A 15973-nucleotide genomic window follows, 5' to 3' on the forward strand; every position below is an offset into this window, starting at 1 on the left:
ACCTGTTTCTCAAGTATATTGAGCTTAGCTTGCATATTTTGCTTTATTTGGTCAGTAATCTGCTTTGTTCTGTCTGTTATCTTTTATATTCACTTAAAATTCACCTTTTGTAGTTAATAAACTTATTGTTTGTTTATAACATAACTCAATGTATGTAATTTCTAACTGGGGGGGCAAGAAGTAGTGCATATCTCCCTCCACATTGAGGGAGGGGGCGAATTCCATAAAACTTTTGGGTTTGTGCCCCTTAAAGGGAGTGGGCACGTGAGTGCTGGGGGAGCCCTCTCACACAGAGCTGACTTCAGTCTGCGTCTGCAGCAGGGTGTGGCCCTACCTCTGTGTGTGTGTGTGTGTGCTGCAAGAGGCTGGAGAGCCTAATCCAGTAAGAGGGAACCCAGACTGATTGAGGGGGCGGGGCTTAGTTAAACCCCAGCACATCAGGTGGCATCCCAGAAAGGGGGGTCTAATCCGTCACACTTGGATCTCCTGGCTGTGAACAGTTATGCCAATGCAAGCAAATATAGAAAGAAGGATGTTACATGGCTGGAAGAGGGGAAACATGGGTCACCTTTGAAGGGTTACATGGGCATGGGAATCACCCTTTACCTTCCAGATCCTTAGGCCTCTGATTTTCTGTGTCTAAAATGGTTCTTATCTCCAGATCTCAGGGTTGTTTCATATAGCAGTCAGGTAAGAATGACAAGAGCTCGTGGACTAGGATGAAAGGGGGCTAGTTACAAATAGGAAGAGCGCCATACCTGGATCTGAGAATAACTTTGCTGTGAGAGGGCCAAGCAATCCAAGAAGAATCTCAGGCACCTCTCACCTTCCGAGAGAAAGGATAAAACTATGAAGACCAGAGCCAAGAAACGACTTTTCATAGTTAGTGTAGGCAGGGAGATCCAATGTTAGAATCACATAAGAAAACCAGGGATTAATAATCTAGGCTTGGTTTTGTCACTGTAGCAGGAATGCAGAGCGGACAAAGAAGAAGCCCTTTTCATCTACTGGAGTAAGTCCAGTGACTAAACAAGGTAACAGTAATTGATTATTTATATCACAATAGCACTGAGAGGCCCCAATCTGGACTGAAGCCCTATTGTCCTGAGTACTTAAAAAAAACATAGTAACATACAATCCATGTTCTAAAGCAGCGGTCGGCAATCTTTGGCACATGGCCCATCAGGGTAATCTGCTGGTGGTCCGTGAGGATTTTGTTTATGTTGACCATCCGCAGGCATGCCCCCCCCAGCTCCCAGTGGTCACAGTTTGCCATTCCCGCAGCTCCCATTGGCCGGGAATAGTGAACCGTGGCCACTGGAATCTGTGAAGGGCCGTGACTGCAGATGGTCAATGTAAACAAAATATCTCATGGCCCGCCAGCGGACTACCCTGATGGGCCATGTGCCGAAGTTGCCGACCCCTCTTCTAAAGAGTTTATAGTACAAAGGTATGTCTCCACTGCAATCGGAGGTGTGACTGCAGCATGTCTTGACATACACAAACTAGCATTGATGTATCTAGATCAAATAACAATATCAGCAGCACGGGCTGTACAAGTCTGCTTGGAACCATGCATATGTACTTCAGTGCCTACCCTGTGCTGCCACGGCTTCACTGCTGTTATTCAAGCTAGCCAGATCAAAGCTAGCGCAGGTATGACTTCCCATGCTGCTGTCACACCTCTGATTGCAGTGGAGAAGCAATACCAACAGACCCGGGTCGTTGGCGGACAGGATCACACTGCAGACCTCTGGAGCTTAGTGCATGAACCTCTACCGCATGAGCGAAAAGCCAACTGGCTCTTAGCTAAGGCTGTAGAGCAGACTCATTTTATTTCTCTAAGTGGTCTCAATGCCACTAGATGGGACACAACACCACACCCAAGAGGTGTGTGGGTTACAGAGACATACCCTAAGACAAGAGGAAGGCGCTGAGGATCTAGTAACTGACAACTGGGAAGGCTCAGCGAAAGAGGATGAGCAATAGAAATACATGTTACATAGACTAGACAACTACAGGAAATTAGCTGGTTTCAAGTCCTTTTTTATTTAAGATTTAAATGAGTATGGAATATTTCATAACAGTAATCGATATTGGCCACCTGCTTAGTCAGATAATAGCTTTAGTCATTTCACCTCCTTGTTTGGCCAAAAAAGTGACATATGAGCAGGAAATAATCTGGATTGCGAAACTCCAGAATCAAACGGGAAGCTGACTAGACCTCTCACATATCAAAAAAGCTAACATCAGAACAGAGGCTTGAGATGTCTGACTAAGAAGCTACATTTCACATTTTGCGGGAAGTTTGTTTTATATTTTTATGGTAGTGTTGATCTTGTCTTTATTATGAAGCATTAATTCAAGTCTTATGTCAATGCTGCACCTGACAAATTAAAATGTAATGCATTAATGAACATGTAACTCAGACATTAAAACAATCTGCGTGGGCACAGCCAAAGGGCCCATCCACCTGCCAAGAAAAAAGAACTAGTACTTTGGTGTGTTGGGAGGGGGTCCTCGCTAACCATTAAACATCTGTACTGATCAGCAGTTTATCAGAGATACTATCTCAAGGCTTTGTGGGTAACATATAAGTGCAGACTCAGCAGGTTCAACACAGAGTCTTAGTTTACAGCCTCGGGATGAGATCTAGTGACAAGTTTGTCTGTAGAACCCATATCAAGATGGTTTGTTCTTGTTTGTCTGTAAAACTGATCAAGGCATGTGATAGGATGTGCTCTGGGATGCATTGCTGACTAATGAAGACACAAGTCATCTGAAGCATTACACTTCCAGTGTTACATGTGCGAATGGCACATGACAAAAAGGGAAGATAGATTTATTTATTTATTCATCTCCTTGGAACTGGCATATTAGCTCTTTCATAATGAACTGTAAATGTAAATTAGAGTACTCATACCATCAGCTACCAGATTTGCCCCCTAATCATCCTGCTGACCTTTAAATGGGAGCATAAAGTCAAACGCAGGTGCAAGTTGAGGTTACTGTTTAGAAAGTTTGTTCCCTAGAATGGGAAAGCATGTTTGGCCCATTTTAAACCCTACCTTGAGAGCTGTGTCCTTTAAAATTCTTATACAAGGTCTTAATACTGGTGAGAGAGTGGGACTGTTTGTTGATTATGAAAGCTCTTCCTTAGTCCTTTTAGAGACTAAATTCACTAAGTAGTTAAAAAGGGATAAGCCAAATTCCCATTTTTCCTTTCTTCATATCAATGCCATTTTGAATCTTATAACAATGACAGATTATGAAATGAAGAGCTAAGCATCTGACGTGATACCTCTGTCCCTTACGGGGAAACTATTCTCTTGGAAAGCTAATGATCAAAATCCTTGATCTAGGAGAGAAGTTTGTAACTGGCTTCTTGCTTAATTATTTTCACCTTCTCACATTGCATTAGATAACATTCATCCATTGTCCAGTGCAGAATTACAGCTTCTTTTTTCAGAGATAAACATACACACAGCCAAGATGTTCTCATAAAAGATTAAAATTCCATTCCATACCAACAAATTACTCATTCGTTTTCACATTGTTGCACTTCAGAACCAGAAGAACATAAATTATTTACTATTCTTATATTCCTTACAAAAGCAACTATTTTAGTTAGTTGCTAGTTTGAGCATGACTTAAAAACAAACGAAAGTGTAGTGTACATTTTGGTCATATTGAAACCAAAAGTGGATTCCAGCAAGCATAACATTAACACTTGGTACGGGGATTTAGAGTGTGCAACTCTTCACACAGAGAGGTCAGATAAGGAATTTCACCAAATATTGTGATAAAGAGAGAGACAGAGATATTTAATAATATTTCGGCACTGTACATGGCTCACCAGCTAAAAGTATATTTTCTTTTTTCCTATATTTGGAGACTTGACAGCTGACATGAGGGAATATAATTATATAATTTTGCAAGTGTTTAACAATCCTGCTTGGTACCCTGATGGCAAAGTTCAATCAAATCTTATCTTATCTATTACATGAATAATTAATACTTATACAGGAGAGGACAAAGTTAAGGCCCAGTTCCACAAAAGAGATTGGCCAGTGCAGACCTTTGTACCTGCACTAAACCCAGATCTTCAACTGGTATAAATAGATATATGCCAATTTACATCCGCTGAGGACTCAGATAGCGTGGGTCCTGATGCCAAAAGGAAAGTTTAGTAGAATATCATATATAATGTTATGAACAAAACTAGTCTAAGAATTTAAGCGAAATTCTAGGCAACTCTGCAGTAAGACATTAAACAGAAAAAAAAACTGTACACCTGCCCCCCATCCCCCATGTATTTTCCTTCTACATGAAAATAACACCAACTGATGGAGTAATAGAGCCTTCACAGCATTGCATCAGAATCTTTGTAGGTATAAAACCCTGATGGGCAGCAGAACTCATGGACTTCCAGTATGTGGGGTGGGGAGGTGGGCAAGAATGCAGGAAGCATATGCATGGAATCTGCCCTACAATGGTTCCTACCACCCAGAACAATGGGCGAAACAGAGGGTGGGGTGAAGGTAGGGATGTTGGAGTTGCAACTATTGTGAATCCAACAGCCAAGGTCCATCCCCCATGGACATGTATGGGAGGGGGCAGAGCTTCAATGACGTAACCCTGCACTGATGTTATCATAGGCCTGATTGTCAGCAGGTGGAGGATGGGGACAGCATGCAAAGAGTGAGCATATGTACAACATGTTTGTGCAATATTTTGGTCTACGTGGTGGCCTGCAGCCTTTGCTGGAATAGGTTCAGTGAGGCCACTAACCCTGAAGGTGCTTTCTCACAGTAAAACTTCTGGAGGACCGCCAGGGTACACATGTAACCCATACTGACTAATGGGTTACTTGTCTCCCTCTGTGTCACATGCAGAGGATGCATCTGTTACAGTCCCTACCTAAAGCCTGACTTTTTAGCTCAAGCTGTTGAGACTCACTTTTAGCTTTGGAGCTCCCCACTCAGTAGGACCATGATCTTGGCTACCATCATACAAATATTGCCTGTCCTCTCTTAGAGCACGTCTACAGTGCAGCTGGGCATGCGAATGGCAGCTCTTATAGAAGTACTCTAGCTAGAAGCCAGGACACAGTGGCCCATCTAGCCGCCTGGGTGCATACTTGCTTGTAAAGCTCAAACCCAGTGGTTTTCAACCTGTGGTCCACGGACCTGTAAACTATGTCTAAGATTTCCAAAGGGAATGCACCTCCATTCGAAATATTTTAGTGGTCCGCAAATGAAAGAAGGTTGGGGGGGAAGGGATAGCTCAGTGATTTGAGCACTGGCCTGCTAAACCCAGGGTTGTGAGTTCAGTGCTTGAGCGGGCCACTTAAGGATCTGGGGCAAAAATTGGTCCTGCTAGTGAAGGCAGGGGGCCAGACTCAATGACCTTTTCAATGTCTCTTCCAGTTCTAGGAGACTGGTATTTCTCCATTATTTAAAACCACTGGCCCAAACCAAAGCCCATGCCACCACATCCTCACTGCTATTTTCAGTGAGCTAGCTAGACTACACAAGCTGCCACTTGCACCCAGGGCCGGTGCTACCATTTAGGCAGCCTAGGCAATCGCCTAGGGCGCCAGAATAAATGGTGGGCGCCGTTTTGCCGGAGGGGGCGGCAGGCGGCTCCGGTGGAGCTGCCGCAGTGGTGCCTGCGGACGGTCGGCTGCTCGCGTGGCTCTCGTGGACCGCCCGCAGGCACCACTGCGGCAGCTCCACCAGAGCTGCGGAGCACCGGACCCTCCGCAGGCACCACTGCGGCAGCTCCAGCGGAGCCGTGGGACTAGCGCGTGGGGCAGCGAAATTGCCGTCCGCCTAGGGCGCTCAAACCCCTAACGCCGGTCCTGCTTGCACCTCTGGCAGCAGTCCAGCCCTGTGAGGGCTGCTGCGCTTCTCTACAGTCACAAACTGTAACTGCCTGCATCAGTGAAGGTACATCAAATTTGTTGTTGCAAATCCCATTGACACTTATATGGGAGCATAAGGTCCCAGAGGCAACAGCAAAGCCATATTTCCAGGAAGCTGGAGAGTGAGTAGTGTGAAGGCACACAAAAGAAACCTGATTTTCCTCTTATTTAAGACAGGGTAACCAAGAGTATCTGTTGAAATCAATGGAGTTACATACCAGCATACACAAGAGAAGTATCAGGCCCACATAATGTCTATGCTTCATAGCAAACAGATCTTCATAGTGGCCCTGTGTTACCATGCCTATGTTGAGAGGAAACAAGACTGTGGCATACGGGTCCATGCACAACACGGATCCTCTGGGCACAAGCCTGTGAAGGGTGAGAGCAGTGGGTCACATCTGCAACTACATTTTTGAAGACAACCAATTCTGCTCAGCAACTGAGGGGATGCTTCTTTCTCAGAAGCAACTACACAACAGAAGTGAACCTGCCCCTTCCTTGGAATCACCGTAGCCTGTCGAATGCCGTACACATGCATCCCTCATGAGGTCTTAACATGGGGGTGGCTTCTTCTTTGAGTGGCTGAAAGAATCAGACAGGAAATAGATTTTAAAAGGGCAATATAAAAAAAGTGATGTAACTTAAATAGATTTCCATCTGGAGAAATGAATGCCTTATCTGACTAAGAATTCTACCCTGCCCTCTCTTTTGCCCTTCAAAACAGGTTCTCATGGTTGGGGTGGCGAGGAAGAGAGAAACCCACCTAGCACTTGGCTGTTATATATCATTTTCTGTCAGTAGATCTCAAAGTGCTTTACAAAGGGAGGTAAACATTATCCCTGTTTTACAGCTGGGGAAACAGGCACAATGAGAGGAAGTGATTTGCCCAAGACCCACCAGTAGCAGTGTCAGGATTAGAGCTAAGTTCTCCTGAGTACTACTCTAGTGATCTACCCACTAGGTTTTGCCTAAGCTCCCAATTCTGCTGTCTTTGTTGAGAGGGTGAGGGACTCTTCAGTACATACTAAAGTCTCATAAAGGAGATTTGTGTGCAAAATAAAGTATTTGTTTATACACTCCAAAATAAAAACCAGCTGTTTGTTTTCAAAGCTTACAATGACACCCTAAAACTACAAGGTAAAATTTACCACTGTGCTGGGAACCAGCAGTAAGCCAATGCCTCACTAAAATCCCATCTGAGCCCTGCCTACCTACATAGAGTGGGCATCCATCCAATCTGAGAATAAATGGTGCCCTTCTGATCCTGTTACCACAATAAATCATTGAAAACAGTCACTTTTCAATGGACTGCAGTACAGGACTTCTTTTAAGGATTAAAGTGAGACATCATCTTTTATTAAAAGTGCCGCATAGATGGTCCTCTCCAGATGACAATCATATAGGAGTTTTAGTCTGTAGTGCAGAATCTTCACAAGGTATACATCCTTTTTTAAAATACTCTTTTCACTAAAAAGCATGTTTTTCAAGTCACAGCTCAACAGCCCAGTGTCTGAAATGCCATTCCTAAGTGTTTTATCTTTTGGGGAACCAATGGCAGCCAGAGAACTAGCTACAAACACAACTGGATTAAGAAGTCTAGCGCCCTAGGCACAACTCACAGTAAAATTAATGCCACAACCGTGACTCTTGTATTAGCACACATCCACCCATCCCACATTCATCACAATGTGAAAATCCTTTGGGAATCCCATCATATTCGAGGGAACAAGGGTCTTCCAATATGTGAAGACCTAAATAACATTGAGATTCTGACACAAATCCAGAAAACCTTTAGCTTTCAGTTCAAGAGCTTGAAGACTCAGGGTTCTGTCCTGAAGATCAATGGTGAGCAAGATGGAAGGATGCCACCATCCCAAACAAACACTTGATTAAGGACCCAACCAAAGAACCCACTGGCTTTTCACTCCCATAGAAAATATGGTCCACATCACAAGGCAGATGCACCTACCTCCTTCATAAATGGGGACTGAGACACAATCCTACTTGTGACTTCAAAAGTTGGAACACCTCATCAACCAATGTCTCACACAATCATATCCTGGTGGTATCTCTTCCATCCAATCTGCATCACCTGAGGCAATCGAGTCACTAGTCTAGACTTGGACATCTAACACTGATGTTTTTATGCCATGCAAAAGAAGACGACTAGGCTCCATCAGCTGCTGCTCTTTCTAGAGAATCATAACCCCCTCTCATCCCAGGGGATCTCTCATCCCAGGCTTTCCACAATGCCAGTGCAGCACAGCCCCAGTAAGGTCCCTTCCCAACCCTTGCCTCTCTGTGTTGAGCACAGTCTACTTCTTATATGGCTCTTTCACAGGCAGTCATGGGATCCCTGAGACACGACTCTTCCTGAGGAACTATAATTTCCAGAATTCCTTTTCCTTAGCGAGTGACGCCCCAGTATCAGGCCGTCCGGGGACACCTTCTCTTAAAGGGGTTGGCTTCTCTAGAAGAAATATGATGAGATGAAACTAAGCCACACTAGTACCTGCACCCCTATAGAGCTCTCTGCTGGGATGATAGTGGTGAAGGCTTTCCCCGAGCTGCAGATTGCAGAATTAAGTTGGATGGGACAATTCACAACTTTTGGTGCTTTTGTTTCAGGCTGTCTGCTACTGACACTGGCTACTGAAAAGCTAATGCAGTTCCAGGCTGCATTAACTCACTTTTGTATTTTCCACATGGCTTTGAGGGGCTGATGCTGTAGATATCTATTAGCCAACCCCCCTCCCTCCTTTGTTATACAAAAAATGACAACATTTGTAACAAATATTACTTGAATAGATTAACTAACTCTATTCCAGGCATTCTTTCCCTACCCATTACAGGCCTATATTCCAAACAACACTTAAAATAAAGTTCTGGAATTGTGGAAGTTGTACAAAAGCCCAGGATCATCATCTCACATGAGAGGTGCAATAACAAGGAACAATTCTAACAGTAAGGGGCTGCGTATCAGCAGCCTTATCTTTGAATACATGCTTTCCTCAGAACTCTCAACTTCATTTTAGTATAGGAGGGTTTTTTTTGTTTTTTGTGGTTTAACAGTTAAAAAGAGAATTGGGTGGGAGTTGCACCACTTCAGCTGCAAGTAAAAACATTAAATTATTCTGTTATTCTGAGGCTCACTGATAATAGGGAAATGACAACTGAAGCATGTGGATAGTATTGCTCTCATTCTATTAGTAGCAAATTGATTTTATTTCCAATTTAGCAAAGTCCTGGGCATACTTGTTTTGAAAAAACAGTTATGGGTAGCTGGTTTAAGAATAACATATCAAAACAACACTTCTCTGCAGTATTCCTTTAGGTTAGACAGCTGACACCTTCTCTTTTTCACTTTTGTAAGAAAATAACTTGTAGACAACAATTCTGTTTATATTTAAAAATACTAACTAAAATGTATTTGATCACTTTTTTTGGTGATTAATCACATTAGTACTACAAAAAATATTTCTGTAACAATTTATTATCTGGCAAACATTTTTTTTAAAGTTGCCAATGCCAACTGAAATTAATTTTTCCCCCAAAGTGTTGTATATCAAACAGCAACCACTCATTTTATTATGTTTCTTTTACATTGATATTTATTAATTTTTTTCTTAAAAACATTTTATTGTAATGCATATTATTTCATAATATAGAATTTTTATAGCAGCTATAAATAGCAGAAACACACTACACAAAAGGACAATTGCAGTGAGAACAGTGGTATATATGTTTATATTATGGTCCCAATTTTCAAGTGTCCTCTAATGATGTCTTAGATGTAGGTGTGCAACTTTAGACATGAAAATGCTTATGTCAGAGGACATGTTTTGCTATTTTCATTTGTGTCAAAAAACAAAAGTGAAGATTCTCCTGGTTAGGGCACTTGTCTAATGGCTCTGGCTGCAACAGTGGGGTGGAACTAACACAACCATTGTAAGTTTCACTCTGCTACTCCTATCACAAAAATGTTATGTGGAGGAACAATAGAGGCACTGCTTTTGTAGTTTAGTATCATATGTGAAGGTGAGAAACACTCTTCCACTCCCTTACATCCATTAGTATCTCAGTTTTATGAAACAACCCTGATTTTGTCAATGCTATCATTTGGGGCCTGATAGAACAATATCTGTTACCTTGTGTTGAGATGATATTCCAACATGACATTATGAAGTTTTGTCACTTGTCAAGTTATATAGCTTGATTTCAACACAGAGTCAAGTTGGCACAAATTCATCATTTGACAACTTTATCCCAAAGGACTAAGATTTAAAACTAACAACTCTAGTCCAGGGTAGCAGCAAAGAATCATTCTTGTCTGGTGCTTCAGCACAGGTTATTTCCCTAGCCCAAGCAGCAGAATGAAACTGATTAGATTCTGCATTCCTCCTGAACCTTAAACTCCCACTGATTTCACAGGATGAGGCCCTAATTTCTTGTTAGTTTCAAGCTACTGATATCTCTCAAGGAGGCATTTTATGCATGAACATTTTATGTACATATTACTGTCATGCAGAATTTGGATCAATCATATTTATATTGAAATATCTCCCCTCCCCCTCCAAAAATAATTCTGTTAAATTGGAAGATCAGCCTACTCCAAAACTTTCACCATCAAGTTGAAAATATTGCATGGCAGGGCTTTGTGCCTTGCATGCTTTGAAGACATGAAGGTGCTGCCTATCTGCTAGGTGTATCACTACTTAAACTGATCACTGACTGCTATGAATAATCGTTTTACGGGCAACTGGGTGTCTCAGATGACTGGAGTCCATGGAATAAACTGGAGAGCCTTTACCATATGAGAGTTTACACAAAATGAGTTGTAGTTCATCTAAATCTAACTGGCAGGGTGGCATCCCAGAGCACAACCTCTCATGGACCAATGTGGTCCTGCAGGCATCCGTCCTCTCCTCCCTCCTGGTTCTCCGAGTAACTTATTCATAGTCCTGAGTACTTCAAGTAACCCCTTTGGGGTTATGATGTCTTTACAAAAGTCAGTCTTTGGCCCTTTCAGGCCCAACCCTTCCCTCTTGGTGCTTCCATGTCACCCTTATTCCAGGGCTTCAAGTTCCCAGTTTTGATACAGTTCATTCTGAGTTAGGGGGCTCTGCCAGTCTCACTGCAGCTTCTGGCCTCTCTAGAAAGTCTTTTCCACAGATCTCCGGCCCTGGTCTCTGTTGGTCCTTCCCATTGGTTCAGGAGACTCACAACTCTTCTTCTTGTGGCTGTACTGTGATTCAAGATGACTTCTCCAGGTCACCAGTCTCTCTTCTGGTTCTGGTTCCCATCCCAGGGAACCTCTCTCCTGACTCAATAGGCTCTGCAATTCTCTTCTCCAGGCTGTCTGCCTTCTCTCCCCTTCTAACAGTCACTTAGCAGTTGGGTTTTATCATATTTAGGAGATGGCTACCTGATTAAGACCATCTCCCATCTTGTCTGCTGCTCCCTTAAACACCTGTTTCCTTAAAGGGGACACGTCATGGAACTGCGGTTGGCTGTCCTTCTCCCCCACTACTCCTGAAAGGGGACACACCACCCTGTTATGTAAATCTATCTTTTTTTGCATAGTGCCCATCATTATGGAATCTGAATCCTCCCAAGGTCAGATGTCCGTATTAAAACCCATCTCACAACCGTCAGCTCTATTAACAGTCTCAAAAGAAAATATATAAATTTAATGGCTATAGACATCTAATTACATTTTCTAATTCTTAGGGGGTCCCTCTAAGGCAGTGTTGACTTACATTGGGTGCATCAGTGATATGGTAGTTGTAAAAACTCCTAAGACTCTTACTCTTGATGTATGTGTTGTCTACACAGAACACTTCAGTCTGCAGAGCTATCTAACCTATACCTTTCATGAACATGAAATAATCTGTACAGAGCAGAGGGAGGTGTTGTAATGGAACTTCAGCAACAGAAAAAGAATTACTCATATTTAATAAGAGGCAGAATCTATGTTTATATCATTTTACTTGGCTGAAAAATAAACACAGATGTCACAGTTGCAGATATGTTGTCTGTAATACATTATTTTACCACTTTCTGCGATGTCGCAGCTAAGAGAACCATTAAATATCTCTCTCAGTGCGTTGTAGTGTTGGTCAAAAACATTCCACTGATGTTCTGTTTTTAACAGAAAATAGCTTTCTGACAAAATGAAATTTTTGCGAAAAACGTTGTTGAAAATTTCTGGGGTTTTGTAGAAAAAAATAAAAAATTCAGTGTTCAGTGGCTGAGAAATGAAAAAAACCCCCAGTGTTTGAGTTTTGACATAAAACCTAAAAAATGTCAAAGAATTTTGCTGACAAAAACAAAAGAATTCATTTCAATTGACATTTTTTGCAGGAACAAAATAGTTTCCCAGCCCATTCTAGTGTTTTGTAAGTTTGCTCATCACCATAATATTGGAGCACCTTCTAGTCAATAGATTAGCATATCAAGGTCCCTAGTGAATGTAAAAAATTCTTTGGCTTTTCTCCTTTTACTGATTGTAAAAAACTGCTCATGGGGTAAGGGTTCTTTTGGGGTGTACTGAACGTGGATAATTGCTCTAAGAGTCATTCTGAATTATTCTAATTATTGTGGAAAAGTTTAACCAAAGAGGAAGGTCCAGAAGTATGACTGGTCAGGATTTTTGGCTCCTTCAGATGAGTGATATGCATGTGCTTTTCCTATGTGCCTGGTCAGGTTCGGGGTGATCTTGGTGGATTGAGGAAAAATCTTAGGAGCTTCGGAGATATTGTTATCACAGCCATATTTTGTCAACTGCAGAACAAAAGTCTCATACTTACCTCTCTAAACATTCTTGCTTTTAATCAAACAAAGCTAGTAGGTACTGCCAAAGCTCTCCATTTGCAATATGTAGGGACTATAAGTACATATGACTTTGTTATCTCACATGGAATTGTAAGACATACAACTAGCAGCTAGCCTTTGCTCTCTGTAATATCAGTATGAGTCACAAAACTAGTCCATTCTTCACCTCTTTTACTTGCAGCATGACTGTTACTCATGTGCCAGTTCAGCTTCTTTACAATCTATTCAGCATGTATTTGGCTGGGTTTGCCTCCATGCATCTCAATATGATAGCAAGCTTGGGCTTTTTCTTTTATACGTTCCTGTGTAATTTTTAGCATCCCCAGCCATTTCTGTAAGTCGTGAGTGGCAATGTATTGATGTTAAAAACACTTTTAAGCAAAGAAGCAGCTTGCTTTTCATGTTACTGTTACGCCTTCCAAAGGCTGTCCATTAAGCTTGGTTCTTTAGAATACTATATGCCCTTTGTCCAAGCTATGACAGGAATACATCACAGTTCACAGCCTTTAATTCTTTCTCTTCATTGTGATTTTTTCTCCCTTCTTTCATGTTTGCAATGAACTTGGCTTGGTTTTCCGTGTTTATCCTGACTCCACATACTTCTGTGTAATCCTTTGGGGTTTTACATAAGTAAATTAGCAAAGACAATGTGAACTCTGCTGGTATAGCCACAGACTTTAGATAATGTTTTCACTCCTCAGCCAGAAGGCCGAGAAGCGTGCGTGCGCGCGCGCGTACACACACACACAATATCTGTCTATTCCAGAATAATATGATATCATCTCAAGTGTCCACAGGACTCAGTCAGTTGATGACAAGTGATGCAGACACTTTACTCCTCCCAGAGCACTTTCCAACAGAACTTCCTTACACGCAGACATCCCATACAATCTTCCCCCGGGGCCAAATTCATCCTCACTGTAAATCCACTGAAATCAATGGAATTACCCAGAGATGTATCTGACTTGAAATTTAAAAGATTTTAAAAGCAACAGAAGAATTTTGAAACTTTCCTGCCTCCCAAAAGTAATCTGACAGTGAATGCACAAAAGGGATTTGTCAGGAGAAATTGAAGTGAGGGACTTGATGTTGTGGGAACTCTGCCTTCCCCATTGATCCTGTTTGGTAGATGCTACTCCCCTCATCTCAGATCTTTTAAACAAATACGACTCTGGTTTCCTTTCTCTCACCTCAGTTTTTGTTTTTTTGAATTTCCAACTTGAGATCAGGCAGAACCTCTTTGCTACAAGGAAATATGCTCCCTGGGCTAATTTCACTCTCAAGTACTGCACAGGCAGGGCCTTTGTAAACAGAAAGTCTACCCAAAGGTGTAATGGCTCAACTCAGCTACTTGCTAACAGACAGCAAGCACAAACCTCAAAGGGATCAGCACCAGCTCCAGAGAATGGTATGCTTAGGGTAGATGGAAATTCTGCTGATTTATTGCACCCCCTAAGGCAGCCTTTGCCAGCAGTCCTTCTGTGGAGCCCCTGATGAATGAAGATTAAAGATGTCCTTCACAGCAAACACCTCCTGTGAATGTGGCTTGCACCTTGATAATCCAGTTTTGGTGAATTGAGTTCTCTTTTATCTCACCCTTCCCCCACTTCTGTCTTTACTTCTTTTCCCCAATCACCTGGTTTGACAATTTTCGTTGCTTGTTATGTTACATTGTGGCTTTGCCTTTCAGTTTGTTAATGAAATTTTTCAGGAGAAACTTTGGGCCTTATCAACCACAAGTGTAACTCCCACTGAAATTCATGCAAGCTTTATATGCAGAGGGCTTGCAGGCCTGGGTCATGTCTTTCTTTCCAAGAAGCTGTTCAGAGGAGAAGCACCCACAATAGAATTTTCCTCACTTCTGTGCTCACATTTCAAGGCCTTGAACTGCAGAGGCTTTTGAGGTCTCTTTAAATTCTTAATTAACTGATCAATACCTGGAACTGGCTTTCTGACCAGCCTTCTAACCCCCTTCAAAATTCATGTGGTTTCTGCCCTCGGCTACAGAAAATGCCAGAGATAGCAGTCTGGACAGAAGAGGTGTACTTTTCTTTTTTTTCTTTACTCTACCTTTGCCTTTAATCCTGCATTTTTTAAGCCCTCAACAAGTGTATGATGGATAGGCCTGGTAGTTCCCTCAACATCCCTCAATTTACTGTATTTAATATATAAATTACAGGAATGTTCAGGCAAGTCCCCATCACGAATGGAGCCCTGTTGTGCTTGTTGATGTACACAGAAGCAGAAAGCACCAGTGCTGAGATAAGTCAACCTAAAGAACTGATACAGAATTGGTGCTAATGGTGTTTAAAGGGAGTCCATTCAGTTATCCTTGGATGCAAAGGCAGAGGTTACAATGAGGCTGGGGATTCAGAGAGGAGGAAAACAATTTAAATAGTCCACAGAATCCTAGAAGGAAATCATGGGAAAACTTGCCTCAGGAGAACATATTTGAAAAAAAATAGTTTGATTTTATGTTCTAATTAAAAATGTTTGGTGTCAGATCAGTGAAAAAATGCTCCTGCTACAAAATACTAAATACCAGCCTAAAACTCATTTGTTTAATACTGGGCCTACATAACAGTAGTAACTAATTTAACATACCAAAGAGAAATGTAACATTTAATAATAGAGTTCAGGATTTTCCAGAGTTTTGTGATTAAAAACTCCTTGATTAAAAAGAAAAATATAGGGTCAACAGTAAGCCAGAATTCAAAAAATATTTAGTTTCCTCCATGTCCACTAACCTTTTAGAAAGAGTGAAAACTAATTAGATTGTACTGAAGAGAATCTGTTTTGCTCCCTACCAAAAATGGTTAAAATCAGTCGATGAACAGATTTATTTTTTTCGGGAATGAATCACTAAAAACAGAGCAGTTTCCTACGAAAATGTGCTTTTGTTTTAATCATCAGGCTCCACACCATATACCTTTTTGGGCATCTACATTACTTCATCAGTCTAAGTCTTGCTGTTTCTTCTACCACATTTCAAAGATCTGACCTTTTCCCTTTGTCCAGATAGGCAAAACTCTTATCCATGCCCTTATGTCCTGTCTTGATTACTGCAACCACTTTTTCTCTGACCTCCTCCACACTCACCACCTTTCTCCAATCCATACAAAGCACAGCTCCTAAAATCATCTTCTTGGCTAGTCAATCTGACAATATCTTGCCCTTCTGAATCCCTCCACTGGCTCTCCCTGTTCCACC

The sequence above is a fragment of the Gopherus flavomarginatus genome, chromosome 3 (genome assembly GCF_025201925.1).
Source record: "Gopherus flavomarginatus isolate rGopFla2 chromosome 3, rGopFla2.mat.asm, whole genome shotgun sequence".
NCBI classification, from domain to species: Eukaryota; Metazoa; Chordata; order Testudines; family Testudinidae; genus Gopherus; species Gopherus flavomarginatus.